Below are 25,546 nucleotides of genomic sequence, written 5' to 3'. Positions count from 1 at the left end.
TGGTGGTGCAGATGATGGCTCAGGTGGAGGAATCCACAGGACATTGGGGGACAGCTTTGTAACTGTACAGTCCATTGTGGCAGCTTGATTACATTAATCATTCAGAGGATGAAAAAATCCAGAATAATTAATCTGAAGGTAGTGGAAACTGGTAAAGGTTAGTTTGACTATCAGGACAAGCAGAGACTGTAGGATAGTTTTGGCCTTTGTAGGATCATGGAGCAGGTTACACTGGAGCCAGCAGCCTGTTTGTCATCTCTCCTGATTATCATTTCTTCTAATTGTAACAGAAATGAAATTAGGAAAAATGTCAAACAATTACTAGCATGCTATTGTCAGTTTTACACAAATTGACAAAGGCTATTTATACCTGAATGAGTCTGAACATCAGGGAAAGTGGGGATAATAAAGCAGTGTGTTGGAGAGAGAGCATAAATAGATCTTGAAACCGTTGCAATGTTGATACAAAACTGTTTTATTTTAACTGTGTTGTAAGATAGAGCAAAAATGAAATACTAGTGAAGTTCATGAAAAACACCTAACAAAAATAAATATAAAAGGGAAAGAATACAATATCAACATCAAAATAAATAGAGATTCTTTTCCAAAGAAATTATAATTTATTGGTTAAAAGCATCAATATAAAAATATTAATGACACAATTTTTGAATAACCATAAAGATTGGTGTATTAAATTTAATTCTGCCAATGTTTACTTTAAAGGTTTAATATAATCAGGACAGGAAACAGTATAAATGAAATTCTTGGTATCAACAAACACAGCTTTACTCATGTCTTCAATTTAATCCAACATGAAATTATACTGAGTAACAGCACAAGATGACAGTTAATAGATTGTTGATGAATGTTCAGAGATACAATGGGCCTGATTTTGTAACTTCATCAGTGTCAGGCTATATTGGTCGGTTCAAAAACAAAGTTGCTGGAAAAGCTCAGCAGATCTGGCAGCATTTGTGAAGGAAAATACAGAGTTAATGTTTCGGGTCCGGTGACTCTTCCTCAGAGCTGATGGTGGCTGAGAAAATGTCAGTTTATATGCAGAAAATAGGGAAGTGGGTGGGGTAGGGAGTAAACGATAGGATAGAGCCCAAAGAGAGAGAAAGACAGTTGGACAAAGGAGTTGCTAATGATCAGGCTGGGAGGGTGAATAGTTGTTAATGGGGACTGTTAGTGACTAACAACAGGGGGTACAATGGCAGGCTATGTGATAACAAGGCTTGGTGTGTGTGGGGTGGGGGGCTGGGACATGAGAGCGTTCAGGCCCCAAAATTATTGAACTTAATATTGAATCTGGAGGGCCGTAGGGTCCCCAAGCGGAAAATGAGGTGTTGTTCCTCCAGCTTGCATTGGGCTTCACTGGAACACTGCAGCAAGCCAGAGACAGAGATGTTGGCCAGGGAACAGTATTGGTTGGTTCTTCATTTGAATAGGCTACTTGTGAATAGGAACTTATGGAAAATTTAGTTGACGTTGAGTCACAATATTGGACAAACCAGAAGCTCTCAAAAGGGAAATTACAAGCATTGTACGTGTACAGTAACAGCAACTGCAACTGAGGAAACCACCTCCTGCAGTAATGAGTCATTCAAAATCTTGATGTAGGAAGGCAGCCAGGAGTGGGTGGAGAAAGAAAAAGACTGGAGGGGTGCAGGGGAGAGGGGTTAAATGACAAGTGAAAATTGCATCACTAGAGGGATCTGAGCTGACCAACGACAGCCAGTTTCTCAGCTCTGCTATACTCAGAACTGAAAGGATAGGACAGCACTTTGGCAGACGTATGGTACCCATTGGTTACATGAGTTCCATCCAAACCGCCCCAGACTGTTGGGAAGTTTAACATGTCTTAATGGTTCCCCACTTCCTCCCACTGATCTCTTCCTTCTGCTGATAAGAAGGTTTATCCAACAGATCTCACATCAGTCACTGGCTTTCTATACAAACAACAGATTGATTGATAACGCTGTCATCATCTTGATGGTTTATAAGAAGAGCTGTCCAAATGTTGGTCTATAAATCAGCTCTCCGACACATCCAAATCAGATTGGCATGATCTATAATCAGGGATTAATAGATAATGAAACTCCCAACCCGTAACCAAACACCTGATTATTATACATCTTCATGAACAGATTCAATTCTTACAGCAGTATGAGAACAGTCAATATAATCTCCATGGTCCCAACAAAGGGATAAAACTCTAAAAAACCAGAAAACCTGGAATAGGAACATTCCAGATGTCGAGTTATAGAGCCATAGTCATAGAATCATACAAGCTTTATAGTTTTCTTTTCTCCAAAGGATCTTTCTTAGTGATATCACAGGAAAGTATTGCCTTGGTGAACCGAAGACTTTAGCTAAGAGGCAGAAATACACAGAGGTTAAAATAAATTATACAAGATGCTCAAATCAGGAGTAAATGAATTCTTAAAGCTAAAAGAAATCTTTGGCGCCATCTGCAACATTAGCAAATTTGTCTTAAGGACTGGGTTTAAGAATTCCAAATCTGTTTATCGGTTCAATCATTCATTTCATGAGGCAAGGTATATGCTGGCGGCAGAACTCTTACCTTGAACTAAACTAAATCACATTCTTAATTTCATAAAGTGCACTTATATAGAAATGTGGGCTCGCTTGCTGGTATCTCAGCTTAATAATTGAAAACACTGCTCTACCGAACTGGTGACATGATGTGCTATGTGGTTGAAGCCCAATTTTCTAACCTTTATCTACAAAACTCCAAGCTAGTAGGTGTTGCCACATAATCGCAGCCCAAATGCATAGAATATGAATTTACTGTGTGTTTAACAACAGGTTAGAAATTAATTATAGTTATAACTAATTATACACAAAATACTAATGTTCAAAAGCAAAAATCTCCAGATGCTGTAAATCTGAGGGAATGTGTTTAAAAAAAAACACTGGAAACAGTCAGTAGCTATGTATTGTGGCACGTTTGTGCGCATCTGCCAATCTCAAGAACATTCATTTCCCCTGGTGGGACGGAAAGCCTATCACTGCAGGCCGCCTGGCCTCTGCTTCATTCTTAACATGAAGGTGAGCATGGAGATGGACAATTAGGAGATCATGTCTTGGAAGGTTGCGGCTAGGTGCACTGACAACATGGGTGGGCTAGGAGTCCTAATATGGGTCCAGTATTATGTATTGAGACCAGTCCAACATTTCCATTGATGGTCTAGAATTCACACATTCATAGATCACAGAATCCATACAGTGACCCATCGAGTACACACCAACCCTCCAAGAGCATTCCGCATCCCACTCCCACCTTGTAACCTTGCATTTCACATGGCTACTCCACCTAGCCAACATAGCCCTGGACATCTTGGGGAATTTAGCATGGCCAATCCACCTAGCCTGCACATCTTTGGACTGTGGGAGGAACTGGGAGGAAACCCGCACAGACGCAGGGAAAATGTGCAAATTCCATAGTCACCCAGGCTGGAATTGAACCTGGGTCCCTAGCACTTTGAGGTTGCAGTGCTAACCACTGAGCCACCATGCCACCCTTCTGATGTGGAAATATATTTCAAAGGAAGTAACTTATAAACGATTGAGAAAAAGTCTTCAGCCATGTTGAGAAAATTCATTAAGATGTATAAAATGCTTATAATGGATATATTTAATCTTTTCTTTGTTCAAAGCTCCCCAGATTCAATGCTTTGCCTGGATTTGTTTACACACAGCCTGTGGAGCCTTATGATGCTCAGCAAAGAACATAAGACTACATTACACAGAAGTAGATGTAGGGCATTAAGCCTATTGAGTCTGTTACGTCACTCAATGAGATCACAGTTGATCTGATAATCCTTAGCTCCTGCCTTATCCCCATAACCTTTGATTCCTTTACATTAAATACCTGTCCATCTCAGTCTTGAACATACCTTTTGCAGAGGGCTGGCGCAGCTGCTTAGTAAAGAATTCCACAGATTTACTAGCCTCTGAGTAAAGAAATTCCTCCTCATTGCTGTCCTAATCGAGTGACCCCTTACTCGGGTCATATCCTCTGGTTCTAGGCTCTTCCACAAAGGGAAGCATTGCCTCCAATGCTTGTATATCTATATCAAACGGGTCCACGAAAGAAAAATATTTAGATACAATTTGCTTTAATCTATCAAATAAGGCATGATTATAGGGATGAGGCATGATGTAGTTGTGTGGGGAAGCAAATTATAACACAAATATGACATTACGGTTTAACCCACAAGCACAACCCAGTCCTATATGTAGCGCTGTAAGTCAGGACTGCTCGGAGGAACTTTTTTTTAACCTGTCCACATCAGCAGTGTTTTAACTGTCAGTTTTCAGAAAGTAGGACAGTTAAGGAGCAAATTAACCAGAACCTTTTCTCAGAGCTGTCAATGTTGGCTGACTAAAACAAAAATGCTGCAGATGCTAGAAATCTAAAACAAACGTACAGAACACTGAAAGCACTCAGCAGGTCAGGCAGCATCTGTGGAGAAATAAAGTAATTAGTGTTTCATGTAGACTACTTTGTCATAATGGTGATGTTATTCCTAAAACATTAACTTTATCATTTTTCCATGGGTGCTGTTTTTGCTTAAACATTGGACAATTGTCAATGTGCTCAGTTCAGTTTTTTAGTTCATTCTTAAGTGTTCAATTATAAAGTGTGTATCTAAGGCAACTTCTTAAAATTCACAGGATGTGGGTGCCACAGGCTAAGCATTTGCTGTTCATCCCTGATTGTCCTTAGACAGAGATGGCCTTCCTCTTGAACTGATGCATTCCAAGTGGCTAAGTATACTCACAACTCGGAGGAAACAATTTCCATGGTGTTGGAAGTGACAGTGAAGGAACAGCGACATATTTCCAAGTCGGGATGCTTTGTAGTTTGGAGGCTATGTTGCATGGGGTGTTGCACTATGCATCAGTGATGAAAGGAGTGAATATTGGAAATGTTAGACATGGTGCCAATCAATGCTGCTGGATAGTGACAATCTTCTTGAGTGTGTTACTGTAGCTACACTCATCCAGGCAAATGGAAAGTATTGTACCCAGTCCTGATTTGTGCTTTGTAGATAGTGGACAGGATTTAGGGAGATAGAAAGTGAGTTACTCACTGCAAAATTCCCAACCTGCTCTTGTGTACACAGTATTTATACGGCTGGTTCTGGTCAATGCTAATAACAAAAATGTTGATAGCTCAGGATTCAGCAACAGCAATGCCACTGAATATCAGATTTTCTCTTCTCGGAGATGGCCACTGCCTGGCACTGAAGTGGTTTCATTGTTAATTGTCACTTAGAGTGCACAGTAAACATCCCCACATCTGATCTTAAATTAGAGGGAAGGTCATTGTCAAAGTAGCTGTACATTGTTTGACCTAGGCCACAACCCTGAGAAACTCCTCCAGTGAAGTCAGATGATACTAAGGAACTGGAAGAAGGTGGTTTTAGTGATGCCATGGTTATTAGAACAGTTTATCTTGGGGAAAAGATCAATACACGTTTAGAAGCAAATGAACTTATTAATTATAGATAGCATTGTTCCGTGCGGGAGAGGTCATGCCTCACTAACTGGATCGCGTTTTTTGAGGAGGAGACAAAAATGATTGATGAGGGAAAAGCCGTTGATGCTGTCTACAAAGACTTCAGTAAAGCCTGTTATGGATCAGGCCAGAACCCCTCTAAACATTTTAAGAAGGTAGCCTAGAACCTAACTTTTTCTTATTTTAAGGCAGCTCTGAAGTGGGTGTTCCAGGTGTGATGCAACTGGTCAAAGCACTCAGCTTTAAGCAAAACAAAAATTTATTTAAACACTACAACTGAAACATGAACAAAAGAAAGTGGAATTTAGAGTAACTTAGCTACTGGAAAAGCTAACCCACTCAATACAGCAACTTAACTAATTAACTGTTCCAATATAGTAACATCCCATTAACATAACCCTTGGCACAAAGGTAAACTCAAACACAAATTCTTACAGGCAGGAGGGAACAACATGCAGAGAGAGATTTCAGAGAAAGTCAGAGGAAACCTTTACTGAAGCTGGCAACACATCTGGTACTCAAAACATCTTGTGACTGTTACAGTTAAAAAAAAACTGAACTGGGAGAAGTGGCCGCTCCCCTTCTATTGTTAAACTGTTCCTCTGTAGTACCTTTGCCTTTACAAGCTCTCCAAAAAAAAAACCAAGGACAAAATAACCTTTTTACAGTGACAGCATCGTCACAAGGTCCGTCATGTTGGACTGATACAAAAGGTGAAGTCACATGGTATCAGTGGTGAGTTGGCAAGATGGATATAGAACTGGCTTAGTCATAGGAGACAGAGGGTAACAGTGGAAGGATGGTTTTTGGAATGGGGGGGGGGGCGCGGATGTGACTAGTTGTGTTCCACCGGGATCAGTGCTGGGACCTCTGCTGTTCATGATCCACATAATTGATTTGGAGGAAACCATAGCTGGTCTAAATAGTAAGTTTGTGGATGATACAAAGATTGCTGGAGTTGCGGATAGTGAGGAGGATTGTCAGAGGATACAGCAGGTTATAGATCAGTTCAAGACATGGGCAGAAAAATGGCAGATGTGAAGTGGTGTATTTTGTAAGGTCAAGTACAGGTGGAAATTGTACAGTGAATGGTAGAACTCTTAGGAGCATTGATATGCAGAGGAATCTGGGTGTGCAGGTCCACAGATCACTGAAGGTGGCAGTGCAGGTAGATAAGGTGGTAAAAAGTCCTATGGCATGCTTGCCTTCATTGGAAAGGGCATTGAGTATTATGATAGGCAAGTTATGCTGCAACTGTATAGAACTTCAGTTAGGCCACACTTCGAATATTGCATACACTTCTGGTCACCACACTACCAGACATGGTACAGAAAAGGTTTGCCAGGATAGTGCCAGGTATAGGAGATTTTAGCTATGAAGAAAGGTTGGCTAGACTGGGTTTGTTTTCATTGGAACACAGGAAGTTGAGGGGCAACCAGATAGAAGTTTAAACGATTATGAATGGCATGGATAGAATGGAAAGTATGAGGCTTTTTCCCAGGGTGGAGGGATCAATTACTAGGGAACACAGGTTCAAGGTATCACTGGGGTGGGATGGCGGGGGGAAGGGGGTGGTTAAAAGAGATGTGCAAGGCAGAGAATTTCACAGAAAGGGTGGGGAGTGCCTGGAACAGACTGCCAGAGGAGGTGGTGGAAGCAGACACAATAACAACATTCAAGCAGCTAGACAAATAAGTGAATAGGGGAATACGGATCCTGCAAGTGACAAACATTTTTGTATGGAAGAGCAAAAATGTGATGGCACAGGTTTGGAGGGCTGAAGGGCTTGTTCCTGTGCTGTATTGTTCTTTGTCCTGTGGCTGAGATGCTTTTTGCACACAGGGCATATTTAGGCAACTTTCTACATTCTCAGTTAAATGCCAGTGTTCTAACTGTACTGGGACTGCTTGGTTAAGGGCATGACTAGTTCTGCAGCACAAGTCTTCAATACTGTTATCAGAATGTTGTCAAAAGCAATAGCCATGCATTATTCAATACCTTCTTGATATCACATGGAGTCAATTGAATTGGATGTAGACTAGCATTTGCAATACTGGGGTCCCCAAGTGAAGGTCAAGATTCATCACCTACTGGGCACTTCTGGCTGAAGATGCTTGCTAATGCTTCAGTCTTGTCTTTTGAGTTGATGTGCTGGCCTCCCAATCATTGAGGATGGACATAGTTGTGGAGAAGTTTCCTTTAGTGCGTTTATCCCTGCCTACCACCATTCACAGCTGTAGGTTTTTTTCCAATTCTTTCAGGGGATATCATTATTTCTGGCTGGGCCACTATTTATGGCTCATTCCTAGTTTGTGTTGAGCTGTATTCTTGAACATCTACAGCCTATTTGCTGTAGGTAGACCCATAATGCTATATCCATGCAAATATCCACTATTTGTTCATCTCAATGGGTCGTAGGCAGAAGTGTGGTTGGTGCCATGTAAAGAACACTGATGAATTTCTGCAGTGCATTTTGTAGAGGCGTGTACTTCTGTCACTGAGTATCAGTAGTGAATGTTTGTAGATTTGGTGCCAATCAAATGGATTGCTTTGTCCTGAATGGTGTCAAACTCCTTGAACATTGTTGGAGCTGCACTCATTCAGGCGAGTGGGTAGATGCAAAGTCAGACACTGCTAAGAAACCAGAAATAGGTAGTTTTAGCAATGCTATGGTTATTAAAACAGTTTATCTTGGGGTCAAATGCAGAAACAGGGTTGCAAACACAACAGTTTAGGCTCAAGGAGGTGGATGCGTTTAGAGGCTAGGGAACAGAATATCATGGTGGACATTGAACACAACAGTACAGAACATAGAATAGTACGGTACAGTACCGGCCCTTCGGCCCACGATGTTGTGCCGAACTTTTACCCTAATCCTAAGGTCTATCTAACCTCCACCCCTACCTTATACTATCATCCATATGCCTATCTAATAGCCGCTTAAATGCCCCAATGAGGCCGACTCCACTACCTTCTCCGGCAATGCATTCCACGCCCCTACCATTCTGAGTAAAGAGCCTACCTCCGACGACTCCCCTATATCTACCTCCACTCACTTTAAAACTCGTGATAGATACCTCCACCCGAGGAAAAAGTCTCTGGCTGTCCACTCTATCTATACCTCTGATCATTTTGTATACCTCTATCAAGTCACCTCTCATCCTTCATCGTTCTAAAGAGAAAAGCCCTAGCGCTCTCAACCTTTCCTTGTAAGGCCTTCCCTCCATTCCAGGCAACATCCTGGTAAATCTCCTCTGCACCTTTTCCAACGCTTCCACATCTTTTCTGTAATGAGGCGACCAGAACGGGACAATACTCCAGATGTGGCGGAACCAGGCTTTTGTATAGCTGGAGCATAACTTCACGGCTCTTGAACTCAATCCCTCTATTAAATGAAAGCTAACACACCATACGCCTCCTTAACAACTCTATCCACCTGGGTGGCAGCTTTCAGGGAACTGTGAACATGAACCCCAAGGTCCCTCTGCTCCTCCATACTGCCAAGAATCTTTCCATTAACCCTATATTCTGCTTTCAAAGTTTGTCCTTCCAAAATGAATCACCTCACACTTTTCAGGGTTAAACTCCATCTACCACTTCTCAGCCCAGCTATGCATCCTATCAATGTCCCTTTGAAACCTAGAACAGCCCTCCGCACTGTCCACAACACGACCCACCTTTGTATCGTACGCGAACTTGTTAATCCATCCCTCCGTCCAAATCGTTTACAAAAATCACAAATAGGAGAGGACCCAGGACAGATCCTTGTGGTACACCACTTGTAACTGAGCACCATGTTGAATATTTTCCGTCCACTACCACCCTTTGTCTTCTAAGGGTCAGCCAATTCTGAATCCAATCTGCCACATTTCCCTCTATCCCATGCCTCCTTACTTTCTGCATGAGCCTACCATGGGGAACCTTATCAAACACCTTACTTAAATCCACGTATACCACATCCACTGCTCTACCTTCATTCACATGTTTGGTCACCTCTACAAAGAATTCAATAAGGTTTGTGAGGCATGATCTACCCCTCACAAATCCATGCTGACTATATAGTTCTCCCCAATGTTTAGTCAGAGGAAATTTCTGCTCATCCATATTGGACATTGGAGAGCAAACTGACAATTCAGAAAAACTAATGCAGAGGTTGAGATAGATGGTGGTAAGGTAGAGCTGCATTGTCATCAGCATACATTGAAAACTGATGCTGTACTTTTGAATGATGGTGGTGAGAGGCAACATGTAGGTCAGAAATAGGAGAGGGGAGCAAGGATAAATTCTTGGGGGACACCAGAACTAATGGCAAGGGAGTGGGAAGAGAAGCTATTACTGGGTGGTTCTCTGACTATGAGCCAAATAGAAACATTGACATCCAACTAGATCACACCAGAGAGACTTTGAGGGACGACAACATGGTCAACCAGGTCAAAAACTGCAGACATATCAAAAATGATGATGAGGAGGGTAAGTTTACCTTTTTCACAGTCACAATCAATATTATTTGCACTTTTTGGTTTAGTGGCACAGATGGAAATCTGTTTTTAGCAATTGAAACATTGAGTTACAGTAAAGATGGGTACAGATTGAGGAAGCAATAGTATATTCAAGGAGATTAGCATCCAAGATCAAAAGGCAAGCTTTATATTTTCAGTTCAATGTTCTAATGTGCTGGTGCCTCTAAATGCCAAAAAAACTGTCAAGCGCATGAAACTGGGCTTAAAAGGCATACTTTCTAAACTGTCAGAGACTGTGGTGATTTGGGCTTTGAGTGACATCATGAAACAAACATCTTGAATTTGTTGCCTGTTATAGAAATCTCCTAATGCAATACCACTCATTTTACCATCACTAAAAGACAAAATTTTCCCCTACTGTTATTTATCTACATATTTAGTGTGTTTAGGGAAGTTCTTCACTTTGAAAATACTTAGCCATGTAGAACATTTCCCCTTTAATTAAAAATAAATTGCTCAAAAACTTTTTTTGACGCTGGAGGTTACCCTTTAAACTCATTGGAAAGAAAACCTTGCGTTCAATGTTTGGAAGGCAGTTTTTCTTCATGGTTTGCTGAAGACCTTACAAAATGCTAAATTGTTCTTAATGCCAGATCTATCTAGCTCAGCACTTCTCCATAACTGCAAGATTAAGAAGCACTATCTCCACCATCAGGCCAAACAAAGGAATTTCAGATCACGTCACCTAAGGTGAGCCTAACAGCTTCACAGAATGACAGAACATAGGAGGCGATTTGGCCCACTGTCTGTGCCAGTGCCAACTCTTTAAAAGTGCTATCCAATACTTCCAATCCCCAGAACACTGCATTTTTTTCCCCTCAATTTAAGTATTTGTCCAATTCCCTTTTGAACGTTTTTACCGAATCTCAATCTACCACCCCTTCAGGCATTGTGTCCAGATCACAAGTTTGAGTAACAAAAATATTTCTACTCATTTACGCCAATGATCTTACTTTCATGTCATCAGGTCACTAACCCTTATGCCTCTATGATATGTAGTAATTGTAACAAAGTCAGCCAGATGGACCTCAGAGTACAAGTTCCCTGATTGAGGCTGTTAATGGAGCACTTAGAGAACTTAGACATAGTCCTTAGATGTTTCTTCCAGGTGGGCATATGCCTTCGAAGGGAAAAAAATGTGCACTCCGGGCAACCCAAATGACCTACTTGGACTACAAAATTGACAAGACCAAGTTAAACCCACTGGAAGATAAAGTGAGGGCAATCAAAGGTGCCCCAGCTCCCACATCTGTACTGGAGCTTACGTCTTTCCTTGGGCTAGAGAATTATTACAGAAAGTTCATACATAACCTGGCCTCCATCCTGGCAGCTTTGCATCAACTCTTTTTCAAAAAAAGGGTCAATCCTAGAAATGGTCATGTAGCCAAGCCATAGCCTTCAGGGAAGTGAAGAGACAGCTATCATCCTCTGAGGTGTTGGCACACTATGATCCAAAGCAAGATCTGGTATGGAGATGTGATGTCACCTTGTGCGGCATTGGGGTAGTATTAGCTCATAGATGGCCCAATGGGAAGGAACTCCCATAGTGTATGCATCCAGGACTTTGTCTAATGCAGAGCGTAAATACACTCAGATAAAAAAGGTAGGTTTGGCAGTCATCTTTGGACCAGGAAGTTCCGTCAATACCCTTACAGATGTAAATTTGTAATAATAATGGACCACAAACACCTGCAAGGTATACTTAAAGAGGACAGGTCGATGCCACTCCTAGCTTCAAGCCAAATTCAGCAGTGGGCTCTAATGCTAAGTGCATTCAATTACAGGTTGGAACACCTTCAGGGAGACCAGGTAGCAAATATGAATACATTGAGCCACCTCCCGCAGGCAGTGCCCATAGTGCCAACAAGATCAAAGAAGTTACCACGAGCAGCTCCCCTAAATTTGTGGGAATGGCCGGGAAAACCCTCGACTCAATTACACGTCGGCTATGCATGTCATTTCATGGGCTCAATGTTCTTAGTCATTGTTGATGCCCACTGAAAATGGCTGGATATGCATAGAGTTCATTCATCAATCATGGGGACAAAAGAAAAACTGCAAGCATCTTTTGCAATACACAGACTTCCAGAAGTGCTGGCCACCGATAATTGCCATCACTTAGCTGCAAAGAATGAGTATTTCCCCAAAGTTGAATGGTATTTGTCATACAAAGACAACCCCATGGCATTCATCACCCAATGATCCAGCAGAAAGAGCAGTCCAAACTTTGAAGGAAGGCTTAAAGAAACAGCCTAAAGCTTCACCTCAATATCTATTTGATTACAAGACCACCCCTCATGCAACTACAGGGGTAACTCCAGCAGGGTTGAAAATGGGTAAAAAGATTCCACACCAAGTCAAATCTGATCTTTCTGGAATTGGTGGTGGGGCTTGTGAAATGGCATCAGGAACGATAATGCCGGACACAAGACTCCGCTAAGTGAAAGAGATAGTTTACTTCAGGGGACAAAGTTTGGTGTAGGAACCACAGAAATGGCCCTCTGGGAGTAACAGGCATGGTCAACGCAAGGTCAGGGCCAGTGACATAAAGTTCAGGTAGGTGTGACAGTTCTGGACAAGCACGTGGAACATATGAAAGCTGCAAATTCAAATGGTGCAGCTCCCTACAGCCCTTCCAACTGTTCCAGAACACATGGGTTCTCCCTCTGTCAAGCATTGAAAATACCTCAGAAACTGAGATGGACATGGCAGCTGTCACCACCTTGACGTTTTTGCCACCTGAAGAGGAGAAAGGGTTTCTTTGGAGATGTACTAGGCACAAGTGGCAAGCTACTGTGCGTTGCGCATCACCACCAGTATCAGAGGCAGAGTTACAGGAACCTGACCCAGTGCTCAAACACCCCAGGAAGAGCAACAAACAAAACAAAACAGCCTATGTCCTCTCACTGTCGGGGGGGGGGGGGGGGGGGAAAGAGGAGAAGAAGGATGTAGTGATTGTAATGAGGTCAACCAGGTGGACCTCATAGAATGAGTTCCCTGATTAGACCAGATTAACAGCCCCAAATGAGGGAGTGAGTCCTGGCTGACAGATATAAACAGGAGTGTTAGAGATTCTGTTCACTCTGATAACAGGCTCTAAGGAAGCTGGATCAGCATCAAGGGCTCCCCACATTCAAATAAAGGGCAACTTGGTGATGGGATACCGGCCTCAGTGGAGTTATTTCAGGAACAGTTTCTCCTTATTTAATCAATGAAAACCCTTCTTTATTTTGAATATTTCTATTGAATCTCTACTTGATGACTCCAACAGGAATCTCAGATGGTTGCAACTTGTGACATGCTTCTGAAATAAACTTGCATTCTGTGATGTGATGGGACTCAAGAGCTAATACAATGTTGGTAGCATGAATTACTGGATTGAACCTGTGCATCAGTAATGCTCTACACACTAAGTACCCAAGTTCAACTTTTGATGCTGTCAGCAGCTGTGAAGGGAAGGAAAGTCTGAGATATATATTGAATATTGAGACATACTTTCTCATGACTTGATCTTGAAGCCTCATGATTAACAGCCTGGCAGTATTTCACTTACCAAAGCCTTAACTAGAGGTAGGAGAAGGCAAGGAGACTCGTTTATTGTTGCAACCTGAGTTTTTTTAAAATAAGAAATGTGTTTAGGAACAAAGAAGTAGGCCAGAAGTGAGCTATCCTTCACTTAGTTTATAGTTCATCTGCACCTAACCATCTATCCATCCTGGTTCTGCAACTCTGCGTACTAAAAAACACCTAACTTTTTTAAAATCTGTTTTTGTACACTTTCAGCAAACCACCCCACAAACAACTGCTGCTAAGACAAAGACTCCAGTACTTCAACTGTTCTTTGAATAACGGCTTCCTGACATCAGCCTGAATAACATGGCTCTAATTTTAAAGGTTCTACCCCTTGTTCTAGACTCCCCACCAAGTAAAATAATTTCTGTTTACCCTCTCAAATTCTTTAACCATTTTAAGACATTTCAGTTAGATAATATATTAATCTTTGACACTCAAGGCAAGAAAAGCCTGGACTACAAAACCTGTTATCCAAATACAACCCTTTCCTGCTCCAATACAAATCTGGAGAATCTGCACCACATCCTCACCAAAGTCAATGTAAATTTGCTCCAAGTCATGGTGCCCACTATTTTAAAAAAAAGTGCTCAAAATGGGGTAACTAGAGCATTATGTATCTGGAAATTGCTAAAAAGTTAGCCACAAACCAAAAGCTGGCCTTATTCATGGGTAATGTATAGTAAAGTTGTGATGGTCCAATTTCAAGCTTGGCCAAGGAGTACACAGAGAGATGGGAACAGCAATGCAGAAATGACTAAGTACAACATTTCAAAATTGCTTTCTGGGTGTGACAAACTGGGGTGGCAGGAAATAGGAGGTTTTTTTTTTTTTTTTTTTTTTTAAAATTGTTGTGTTTGCTTTCCAAACAGGAGGGTGCAAGTAAAAGATTATTTCTTTGCCAAATTAGAAAACTGGGATGCGTTTAAAGGGCAGCTTCTTTAACATCATAAAGAGAATTGATTATGTATTTAAAAAGCAGAAACTTTCTCTGGGGAAAGACCAAAAGAGTGGAGTAATTGGATCATTTTGCACATGCCCAGTAACTATAACCAAGTAAAAGCAAGTCTATGAAGAACTGTAATGGTGATGTGGGTGGTGCACTTCACAAGCCTGCAACTCAGTTGAATTCAAATTGCAAGCATCTGAATAATTTTGCTTTTCGATTATTGGTTGAGTTGCTTAACTTGTGGACCAGATAGTGTACAAGAACTCAAGCCCCAGTCTTTGGAAACATAAGAGTTGCACTTCTATGACACACTGTAAACATGGAAGATTGTGTGTAAATTTAGCAGGTTTCTAAAAAAAACTCAGTTTTTCTCTTGGGTTGTTAAATAATAAGTGTTATTGATATGGTCACATTCAGCTACAAGTCTTGAAAATTAGTAAAATTTAATAGCTCAAAAAAATTCAAGACTGAAATGAAAATAGGGATTTTTGAACAAGCAATAATTATGCTCATCATTCATTCAATTAAATAGTGAAGGTAAGTAAAAAGTTAAGTACATGAAAAACTGAAGAGTAAATCCAAATCCCGAAGGCAAAAATATCAGTGGCATGTTTTTAAAGCATTGAGTAATGATCCTGCTGAAAGACTCAAACTTTTACATTAGAAGTGACTGTATCAGAGTCATAGAGATGTACAGCACAGAAACAGACCCTTTGATCCAATGCATTCATGTTGACCAGATATTCTAAATTAATCTAGTCCCATTTTTCAGCATTTGGCCCAAATCCCTCTAAACCGCTCTTATTCACGTACCCAGCCAGAGGCCTTTTAAATGTTGTAATTTTACCCACCTCCACCACTTCCTCTGACAGCTCATTCCATATACACACCACCCTCTGTGTGAAAAGTTGCCCCTTAGGTCCCTTTTAAACAATATGCCCCCTAGTTTCGGGCTCCCCTATCCTGGGGAAAGACCTTGGCTATCTACCCTATCCATGCCCCTCATGATTCTTAAAAAACCTTTAAGGTCAACCCTCAGCCCAGCCAATTCAGCCTCTCCCTATTGCTCAAACCCTCCGACCCTGGCAACATCCTTGTAAATCTTTTCTGAACCCTTTCAAGTTTCACAACATCCTTCCAGTAAGAGGGAGACCAGAACTGAATGCAATATTCTAGAAGTGGCCTAACCAATGTCCTGAACAGCCGCAACATGATCTCCCAACTCTCTATACTCAATGCACTGACCAATAAAGATAAGCATACCGAATGCCTTCTTCATTACCTTGTCTACCTGCAACTCCATTTTCAAGGAATATGAACCAGCACCCCAAGGTCTTTGTTCAGCAATACTCCCCAGGATCTTCCCATTAAAGCATACAAGTCTTCAGAGTCCCAACCTGAAACGTCAACTTTCCTACTCCTCTGACGCTGCCTGGCCTGCTGTGTTCCTCCAGCTCCACACAGTGTTATCTAAATAAAGTCCCGCCCTGATTTGCCTTACCAAAATATAGCACCTCACATTCATCTAAATTAAACTCCATCTGCCACTCTTGACCCATTCAGATCCTTTATTCACATTCAAGTCATCTATATAGCAGTGGACCCAGCACAAATCCTTGTGGCACAATGCTGGTCACAGGCCTCCAGTCCAAAAAGCAACCCTCCACCTTTGTGGAACATCTACGATAGGTTCGCAACAAACAACTGTACCTCCCAGTCACAAACCATTTCAACAACCCCTCCCACTCCTTGAACGACATGTCCATCCTGGGCCTCCTGCAGTGCCACAATGATGCCACCCGAAGGTTGCAGGAACAGCATCTCATTTCGCTTGGGAACCCTGCAGCCCAATGGTATCAACGTGGACTTCACAAGCTTCAAAATCTCCCCACCGCCGACCGCATCCCAAAACCAGCCCAGCTCGTACCCACCTCCCTAACCTATCCCCTCCCACCTCAAGCCCCACCCCCATCTCCTCGACTTGTCCATCCTCCCTGGACCGACCTATCCCCTCCCTAACTCACTTTTACTGGCTCCAACCCCATCTCCTTGATCTGTCTGTCTCCTCCCCACCTATCTTCCCCTTTATCCATCTCTATCTGCCTCCCCCTTTCTCCCTATTTATTTCAGAATCCCCTTCCACTCCCCCATTTCTGAAGATGGGTCTAGACCCGAAACGTCAGCTTTCCTGGTCCTCTGATGTTGCTTGGCCTGCTGCGTTCATCCAGCTCTACACTTTGTCATCTCAGATTCTCCAGCATCGGCAGTTCCTACTATCCCTCCACCACCACCCTTTATTGCCTACCTTTGAACCAATTTTGTATCCAAATGTCTCAAATTCATTTTAAGTACTTTCCTAGATCAGAATTAATCTTTTTTTTTGAAACACAAAAGTCAACTTCTGGATTTTGAAAAGATCAACCATATTATTGCTCCTTAGAATGTTATCCCAACATCACTCTCCTATATCAATACCACGGTTCACAAGGACACTAGCCCCTCTCAGCCCAGAGAGGTTGAATGTTCCCAAGAAACTCATTGGAAGAACAAAGATTTAGTAAAGAAGTTATCAGTGACTAGGTAAAACAAATTGCCCATACCCTGGAAGATAACAAGGTGTTTGAGAACACAGTGGACATAAGAACCATACAACTGTATGAAATGAGTGGATGTGACAATTCCTAGAGAAAAGGAATGGGCACAACCAGTCAGATCAAAAAGAAGCTGAGAAGTAAAGCTAGAACCATAAATCTGAAGTCAAAACTTACTAGCAAAGCACAGATCAACCTGCTCAAACTACATCATACTTTTCTTCCTGAAAATTTGGAAGAGAAAAGGTTCCAAGGAGGTGGGCTTTAAAACCAAATGATATCAGGCTAATGGAATATTGGGAAACTGAATGTGTGCCCCAACTGTCAAATTTAAAGGAAACAAAAGGAAAAGATCTGGGCTGTATATCTCTATGACTCTTAACTATATATCTACATAATGGAAATAGACGATCCTGCTATCCCAATGCTGAGCAGTTGTAATTAGCGCAGATTATCTCAACAAAATGCAAGATGAAGGAGACAGCACTCACAGTTGAATGTTGTATACACAATAAAAAGCACCTTGTAATCAGAAGAATATGACTGCCAGTTTACTTACTGGATAAATTCTATTACATAAAGAACAAAGAATAGTACAGCACAGGAACGTGCCCTTCAGCCCTCCAAGCCTGCACTGCCACATTTTGCACTTCCACACAAACTGTTGTCTTCACTTACTGAATCCATATCCCCCTATTCATGTATTCATCCAGGTGCTTCTTGAATGCTGCTACTGTGGCTGTTTCCACCTCTTCTGGCAACACTTTCCAGCACACACCACACTTTGTGTGAAACATTTGCCTTGCACATCTCTTAAGCTTCTCCCCTCTCACCTTGAACCTGTGTCCCCTAGTAAATGACCCCTCCACACTGGGAAAACACACAATCTATGCCATTCACAATCTTATAAACTTCCATTAGGTCACCCCTCAGCCTTTGCATTCCAGTGAAAACAAACCCAGTCGAGCCAACCTTTTTTCATAGCTAAAATCTCCTATACCAGGCACCAGCCTGGTAAACCTTTTCTGTACCCTCTCCAAAGCATCTACATCCTTCTGGTAGTGTGGTAACCAGAGCTGTTTGCAATATTCCAAGCATGGCCTAACTAAAGTTCTACAAAGCTGCAGCATTACTTGCCTATCCTTACACTCAATGCCCTTTCAATGAAGGCAAGCATGCCATAAGCCTTTTTTAACCACCTTATCTACCTGCACTGCCATATTCAGTGATTTTCAGCACACCCAGATCCCTCTGCATATAAACATTCCTAAGGGTTCTACCATTCACTGTAGAATTTCCACTTGTACTTGACGTCCCAAAATGTATCACCTCACATTTGCCTGGATTAAACTCCATCAGCCATTTTTCTGCCTATGCCTCCAACTAATCTGTATTCCGCTGTGTCCTCTGACAATCCTCCTCACTGCGTGCAACTCCACCAATCTTTGTATCATTCACAAACTTAATTAGACCAGCTATGTTTTCCTCCAAATCATTTATGTGGATCATGAACAGCAGAGGTCCCAGCACCGAACCCTGTGGAACACTAGTCACAACCCTCCATTCTGAAAAGCATCCTTCCACCATTACCCTCTATCTCCTATAAGTAAACCAATTCTGTATCCATCTTGCCAGCTCAACCCAATATCATGTGACTTCACCTTTTGTACCAGTCTGCCATGAGGGATCTTGTCAATTGCTATACTGAAGTCCACAGACAGCATCAACCACTTTTCCCCCAATCATCTTTGTCACCTCCTCAAAAAATGCAATCAAGTTAGTAAGGCACGACCTCCCCCACACAAAATCATGCTGTCTATCGCTAATAAGTCCATTTGCTTCTGAATGTGTATAGATCTTGTCCCCGAGAATTTTTTCCAATAATTTCCCTACCACTGACATGAGACACTCAGGCCTGTAACTTCCAGGATTATCACTGCTACCCTTAAACAATGGGACAACATTGGCTATTCTCCAGTCCTTTGGGACCTCACCTGTGGCCAAACAGGATACAAAGATGTGTCAATGCTCCAGCAATTTGTTCTCTTGCCTCCCTCAATATTCTGGGATAGATCCCATCAGGACCTGGGGACTTATCTACTTTAACACCTTTTAAGACGCACAAATATCTTCCTTTTTAATAGCAACTTGGCTTAGAAACTTGACACGGTCTTCCCTGAGATCATCCTCCACCAACTTCTTCTCTGATGAATACTGATATAAAGTATCCTTTTAGGACTTCACCTACCTCTTCTGGTTCCACATATCAATTCCCTCCTTTGTTCTGGAGTGGGCCAACCCTTTCCCTAGCTACCCTCTTTCTTTGGATATACAGTTGGTTCTGCTATAACACGACAGACGAATAGGAGATGCTATTTCTAAAACACAAACTTGTGTTAACTATAACATGATTCCATCAGTGCACGGAGGAGTATGTCAATATCACATGATCATTTTGCAGGCTTTGTCCTGAGCATGCACAAGTTAGTGCCGATAGAGTGTCTGTGCCAGCATCACATGATCAACATGAACAGCACAGCAACCTCAAATCCTCCTCCCCCAAGTCATCTTCACATTTTCTCAGTGTAAGGTGTTTAATTCATATCTAATAAAGAAATAAAAGTAAATTTAACATTTATTCAAACTGTGCTATCCTTTGTGAGGCTTTTGAGTGATTTTTGGTGGTCTGCCCTAACCCCACTTTACCCATAGCTCCATAATTTCCAGGTCACGATTTTCTGAGCAGCACAGTGGCTGGCACTGCTGCCTCACAGCACCAAGTTCAATTCCACCCTTTGGTGACTGTGTGTGGAGTTTGCACATTCTCCCCATGTCTGCATGGGTTTCCTCCATGTGCTCCAGTTTCCTCCCACAGTTCAAAAACATGCAGGCTAGGTGGATTGGTCATGAAAAATTGCCCATAGCGTTCAGGGATGTGTAGATTAGGTGGGTTATAGGGGGATGGGTCTGGGCGGGATGCTCCGAGAGTTGGTGTGGACTTGTTGGGCTGAAGGCGCTGTTTCCACACGGTAGGGATTCTATGGTAATGCGATGTTGTGTAGTAACACAACTATCACATTATAGCGGAATGAGTTAGTATAAAAAGCCTTGAGATTCTCCTTAATCCTGTTTGCTAATGACTTTTCATGACCCCTTTTAGCCCTTCTAATTCCTTGTCTAAGTTCTTTCCTACTTTCCTTATATACACTTAGAGGGTTACATAAGTTCCCATCCTCAGACCTTTTTCTTTCTGATGTAGGTCATAACATCCCTGGTCATCCAAGGCTCACATAACTTGCCATACGTATCCTTTACTCTCATAGGAATGTGCCACTCATGAACTCTTACCAACTGCAGTTTGAAATACTCCCACATGTCCAATGTAGATTTACTCTCAAACAGCTGCCTCTAAAATTATCCAGCTGCTGCCTACTATTGTCATAGCTCACCTTCCCCCAAGGTTATCCCTATCCACGATTATCTTAAAACTCTCAGTACAATGGTCACCACTACTGATATGCTCCCCCACTGAAACTTCACTCACCTGACGGGGCTCATGTCCCAAAACCAGGTCCAGTATAACTCCTTGCCTGGTTGAACTGCTTACGTATTGTGCCAAGAATTCCCCCTGAACGGTCCTTACAAATTCTGCCCCATCCAAGCCCCTAGCACATAGGGAGTCCCAGTCAATACAGGGGAAGTTAAAAAGAAAACAAAAGTCACCCACCACAACAACCCTGCTGTTTTTACATCTTTCCAAAATCTGTCCACATATTCTCTCCTCTATCTCCCACTGGCTGGTGAGTGACCTGTAGTATATCCCCAGCATTGCTATTTCACCTTTCCTATTCCTGGGTTCTACCCACATTGCCTTGCTGCACGACTCCTCTGATGTATCCTCTCTCGGTACAACAGATACTCCTTTACCAGCAATGCTACTTCCCCACCGCTTTTACCTCCGTCACTTCCAAAACATCTAAATCATGGGAACATTCAGCTGTCCCTCTTTCAGCCCAGTCTTTAAATCGCAATAATGTCATAGTTCCAAGTACTAACCAAGAGGAGGGGAAGCAGGTGGAATTTAAGGGAATGTTAGAGAGACAGATTAACAAACTCCAGCATCACAACAATAGGCAAAGGGAGTGTTAATGTTGTAAAGAGAGCTAGGTCCAGATTAGGTGTTTAACAGTAGCTGTTAAGAGCATAATTAAAAGGTCAGCACTGCTGCATGCAAAACGTAAAAACAATGGGGAGAGGGCAGGGAAACAAAACGGAGGGCAGAGTTCATGGTCTGAAATTATTCAACACAACATCGAATCTAGAAGGCCCAAATAGAATAATACAAAGACCTTCAGATGCTGGAGATCTAAAACAAACAAATAGCCGGAGAAACTCAGCATCTAGCAGCATCTGAAAATAGTGTTAACGTTGAGTCCAGTGACTTCTTTAGGCCTAAATGGAAAATGCTCCAGGTTGCAATGGGTTTCACTCCGATACTACAGTAGACCTAGGGCAAAAAAAAATCCTAAGAGCTAAATGGTGTACTAAAGTGTCAAGTGACAGAAGGTTGGTGTCATGCTTGCAAACTGAGGTGTGTTCTGCAAAGTGGTATCCCCAGTGAAGTGGAGGCTACGTTATAAGCATTGAAGACTGTAGACTAGATCGAAAAAAAAAAGCACAAGTAGATTTACATCTCCTGAAAGAAATATTTATGGCTTTGGACAGTAGGAGAGTGGAGATAAAAGAGAACGTATTGCATTTCCTGCCACTGAACAGAAAAGTGCTATGGGAGGGAGATGAAGTGTTGGGGTAATAGAGGGATGTCAAAGAGAATGGTCCCTTCAAAGTAGTGTGAGCAAGTGTAGCTGAGGTAGCTATGGGAGTTGGTGGATTTGTAACTAATATTAGTAGACAGTCTATCCCTGCAAAAGGAGGCAAAGACAGAAAAATCAAGGATTAAAGGGAAGAGTCAGAGATGGGCCAGGTGAACTTGAAAGGCTAGAAATTGGAAGCAAAATGGATTAACTTTTCCAGTTCTGGGTGAGAGCAGGCACTGATACAGTCATCGATGTACTAGAGAAAGAGTTATGTAAGGATGCCCCCAGTCAGACTGGAAAAAACAAAACCCATAAAAACACAGGAAGTAGCAGTTGAGCTCACATGGATACAAATGGCCACATCGTATTTGAAACTCACAGCCAATACAAAAGATGGAGCTCCGAATGGGGAAAAAAAAAGTCAGCCTATTCAAAATTCAGTTAGATTACCAGAAACTTACAGCACATCAGAATAAAAATTTAAAACGAAAAAAGATGAAGTGACATACCTGAAAAGCTGAGACTAAGCAGGGCATAACATGACTTGCTAAAAAGTACACAAAATAGCAATTGCAAAGTATACTGTTCAGAGAGAAGGTAAACATGAATCTCAGTTCAAAACTTTATCAGCATTCACTCCATAGGAGAAGAACTCAAAAAGCTGACAGTGCTGTGCTTAGACAGTAATTTAGTGAACTCCAGATGCAGTTTAACACTATGTCCAGTTGGAGAACAATTTACTGGAATTACAACAACAGAAGCTGGACCAATTCCAAGAATGGGTAAAGCAGAAAGTTGAAAAGCTGGAAGAAAGGCACAGGAGTGGCTGCAAGAAAAACTTGCGCTGCAGAACAATAAAGCAGAACTTGAAGTATTTAAAGACCAACTGCAGTGTGCTGTTTAGCTCAAACAGAAACAACATTTTACAGCCAAAAAAAAACTTGTCTTTAAAGGAAAAGAGAACAAGTTAAATAACTGTAAAGTGTTCATTTTTAAGATTAGATTAACATTCATCTTTACTTTAGGAAAAATGATGACTGGAACTGTTATACTGATATAAAGGCACACCATTTTTCTTTAATTAAAAGGATGTTGTTTCTGATGAGAAAGTAATAGGAACTAATTGCTGAATGTACAAAGGGGACCTCACTGTTCCAACTTTTTTAAAAATTCATTCGAGGGATGAGGGCGTTGCTGGCTAGGCAGCATTTTTTGCCCATCCCTAATTGCCCAGAAGGCAGTTAACAGTCAACCACATTGCTGTAGGTCTGGGATCACATGTAGGCCAGACCAGGTAAGGATGGCAGTTTCTTTCCCTAAAGGACATCAGTGAACCAGATGGGATTTTTCCAGCAATCGACAATGGATTCACGGTCATCATTAGACTCTTAATTCCAGATATTTATTGAATTCAAATTCCACCATCTGCCATGGCAGGATTCAAACCCAGGTCCCCAGAATGTTTTCTGGGTCTCTGCATTAACAGTCCAGCAATAATACCACTAGGCCATCACCTCCCCATAACTTAGTCATGTGACCAATGGACTGATATATTGTGTTAGGGACATGGAGATGCAAGAAGTAAAATCAAGTGAGAATCTAAAGTGTCATCATTTTGACCTTATGGGAATCAAAAGACTGACTCTCAATGCTAACCAACTCCCTTACCTCACTAAAATAAATAAAATTATAGATGCTGGAAATCTGAAACAAATAAAAACAAATTACTGGAGAAGGTCAGCAGGTCTGGCAACATCTGTGCACAAAAAATAGTCAACTTTTCAGGCCCAATGACTCATCTTCAGAACTGTTTGTCACAGGGAAAAGGGGATTACATCATGCTGAAAACAGGGGCTGGGGAATAAACGGTAGGTAGAGATGGAGCCCAGAAACAGAACAGTAGTTGGCAGACAAAGGAATGACTGGGTAATCACTTTATGGAACACCTGTGTTCTGTTCACACAAAAAAAAAAGACCCTGAGCTTCAAGACACAACTGTGCACCCTGGCCAACATTTCTTCCCAGGGTTGCTGCAGTGCTCCAGCTGGAAGAACAGCATTCATTTTCTGCTTGGGGAACCTGCAGCCTTCAGGACTCAATATGGAGTTCACTAATCATAGGGCCTGAGCACCTTCTTCCATGTCTTTTACATCCCTCACACCACCTCCACCTCCACCTTGTCATCACTTTGGCTGCTTTCATCACAGCCAATCCATTTTCACCTACTAACAGTCCTTATTAGTAGCTATTTCCTATGCTGACCATTATCCATTCGTTTATTTGCCCAAAAGCTGTTCTCTTTCTCTGAGCTCTATCTTCACCTCCTTCCCCTCTCCCATCTTCAACATATATGCCACCTTTTCCTAACTGCAATTAGTTGTGAACCTGTTTTCTCTCCACAAATGGTACCAGACCCGGCTGAGTTTGTTCCTTTCTTTGCTGTTTGCTCCTGCCTCGTTTAAGCTATTGTACTTACCCAAGCCCTGAACCAAATACTAAAGCAGATCCAGAACCTCTCTGCTCTATTAGATCGAGATCTGACCTACAATACACTGCATTGCCACAATTCTGTCTGAATTAGTTTATGTTGCCACTTGCTTTTACATACTTCTAAACGTCATTTTTCTATTTTCCTTTCATGACCGTATTGATTCGGCTTTCAGTGTTTATAATAGAAAATTCCATTTGCTAACCCTTTGTTGTGATAAAATTGTAGCAAGTGTCACAAAACTGTCTTTACGGAACCACGGAGAAGTTGCAGCATAAAAAGCGGCCATTCAGTCCGTCACGTTCACAGCAGTTGGGAGAAAAGAAAACTACCCCATCTTCCAGCACCTGGTCGTTAGTCTAGCAGATCCAAAGAAAAACCGTCCAGACAGTTTGAAGGTTTCTGAAACAAGAAACCGAAGTAGTTAAACTCAACAGCCCTAACATCATCTGCGGAGAGGGAAGCAGCGCTACCGTTTGGAGTCCAGTGACTCTTCTTTAGAATTAGACAGTAACGTTCTTCAAAACTAATTCTGATGAAGACTCACCAGACTGGAAACGGTAACTCTTTTTCTCTTATTCCTCAGGTGCTGCCAGAGCCACTAACTTTCTCCAGCTTTTGCTTTTTTTTGTTCTACATTATCGGAGGTTTCAGCCTGGACCACCAGAATGGGTGGAACATTCTAGACCATACCTCCACCTACCGTGAAATATTTCTCCTCACATCCCGCACTAATCCTTTTACTTTAGATCAATCTGACCCCCGATCAACGAATGAATTCAAACCAGTAACGACCCGAGTTATTCTTAATCAAACTTCTTTTGAACCTTCTTGGTTTCTGGTATGACAAAACCTCTCATGACAGACCCCCTCCCGGAAGTTCACAATACGCATGCGAAAAGCCCTGCGCGTGCGCACTTTATGACACGTCCTGCCAATAAAAAACATGGCGGTCCCCAAATCGGCACAGTGAACGGGTCGGGCGGAGTGACGTCACCGGGTTTTTTGTGGGGTGGGAACAAGAAATGCAAATTTTACACATGCGCGCCGAGAGAGTTTT

At 42.0% G+C, this 25,546-nt stretch overlaps 1 long non-coding RNA gene across 2 annotated transcripts; it reads right to left on the bottom strand.

Moving 5' to 3' along the window:
- Positions 1-600: 600 nt before the first annotated feature.
- LOC125485943 lies at positions 601-25,367 on the bottom strand. Of its 2 annotated transcripts, none has more exons than XR_007264652.1 (4): positions 25,190-25,367; positions 24,692-24,888; positions 3,924-4,097; positions 601-2,375 (listed from the first exon to the last, which is right to left on the bottom strand). It is a non-coding gene; the product is annotated as an uncharacterized LOC125485943 (long non-coding RNA). The 2 variants fall into 2 exon arrangements; XR_007264653.1 differs by having other exon boundaries at positions 602-2,072.
- Positions 25,368-25,546: the final 179 nt, after the last annotated feature.

The sequence above is a fragment of the Rhincodon typus genome, chromosome 24 (genome assembly GCF_021869965.1).
Source record: "Rhincodon typus isolate 14 chromosome 24, sRhiTyp1.1, whole genome shotgun sequence".
Lineage (NCBI taxonomy): Eukaryota > Metazoa > Chordata > Chondrichthyes > Orectolobiformes > Rhincodontidae > Rhincodon > Rhincodon typus.
Note: the sequence above shows the minus strand (reverse complement) of the source record. Positions and strands in the feature narration are given on the sequence as shown.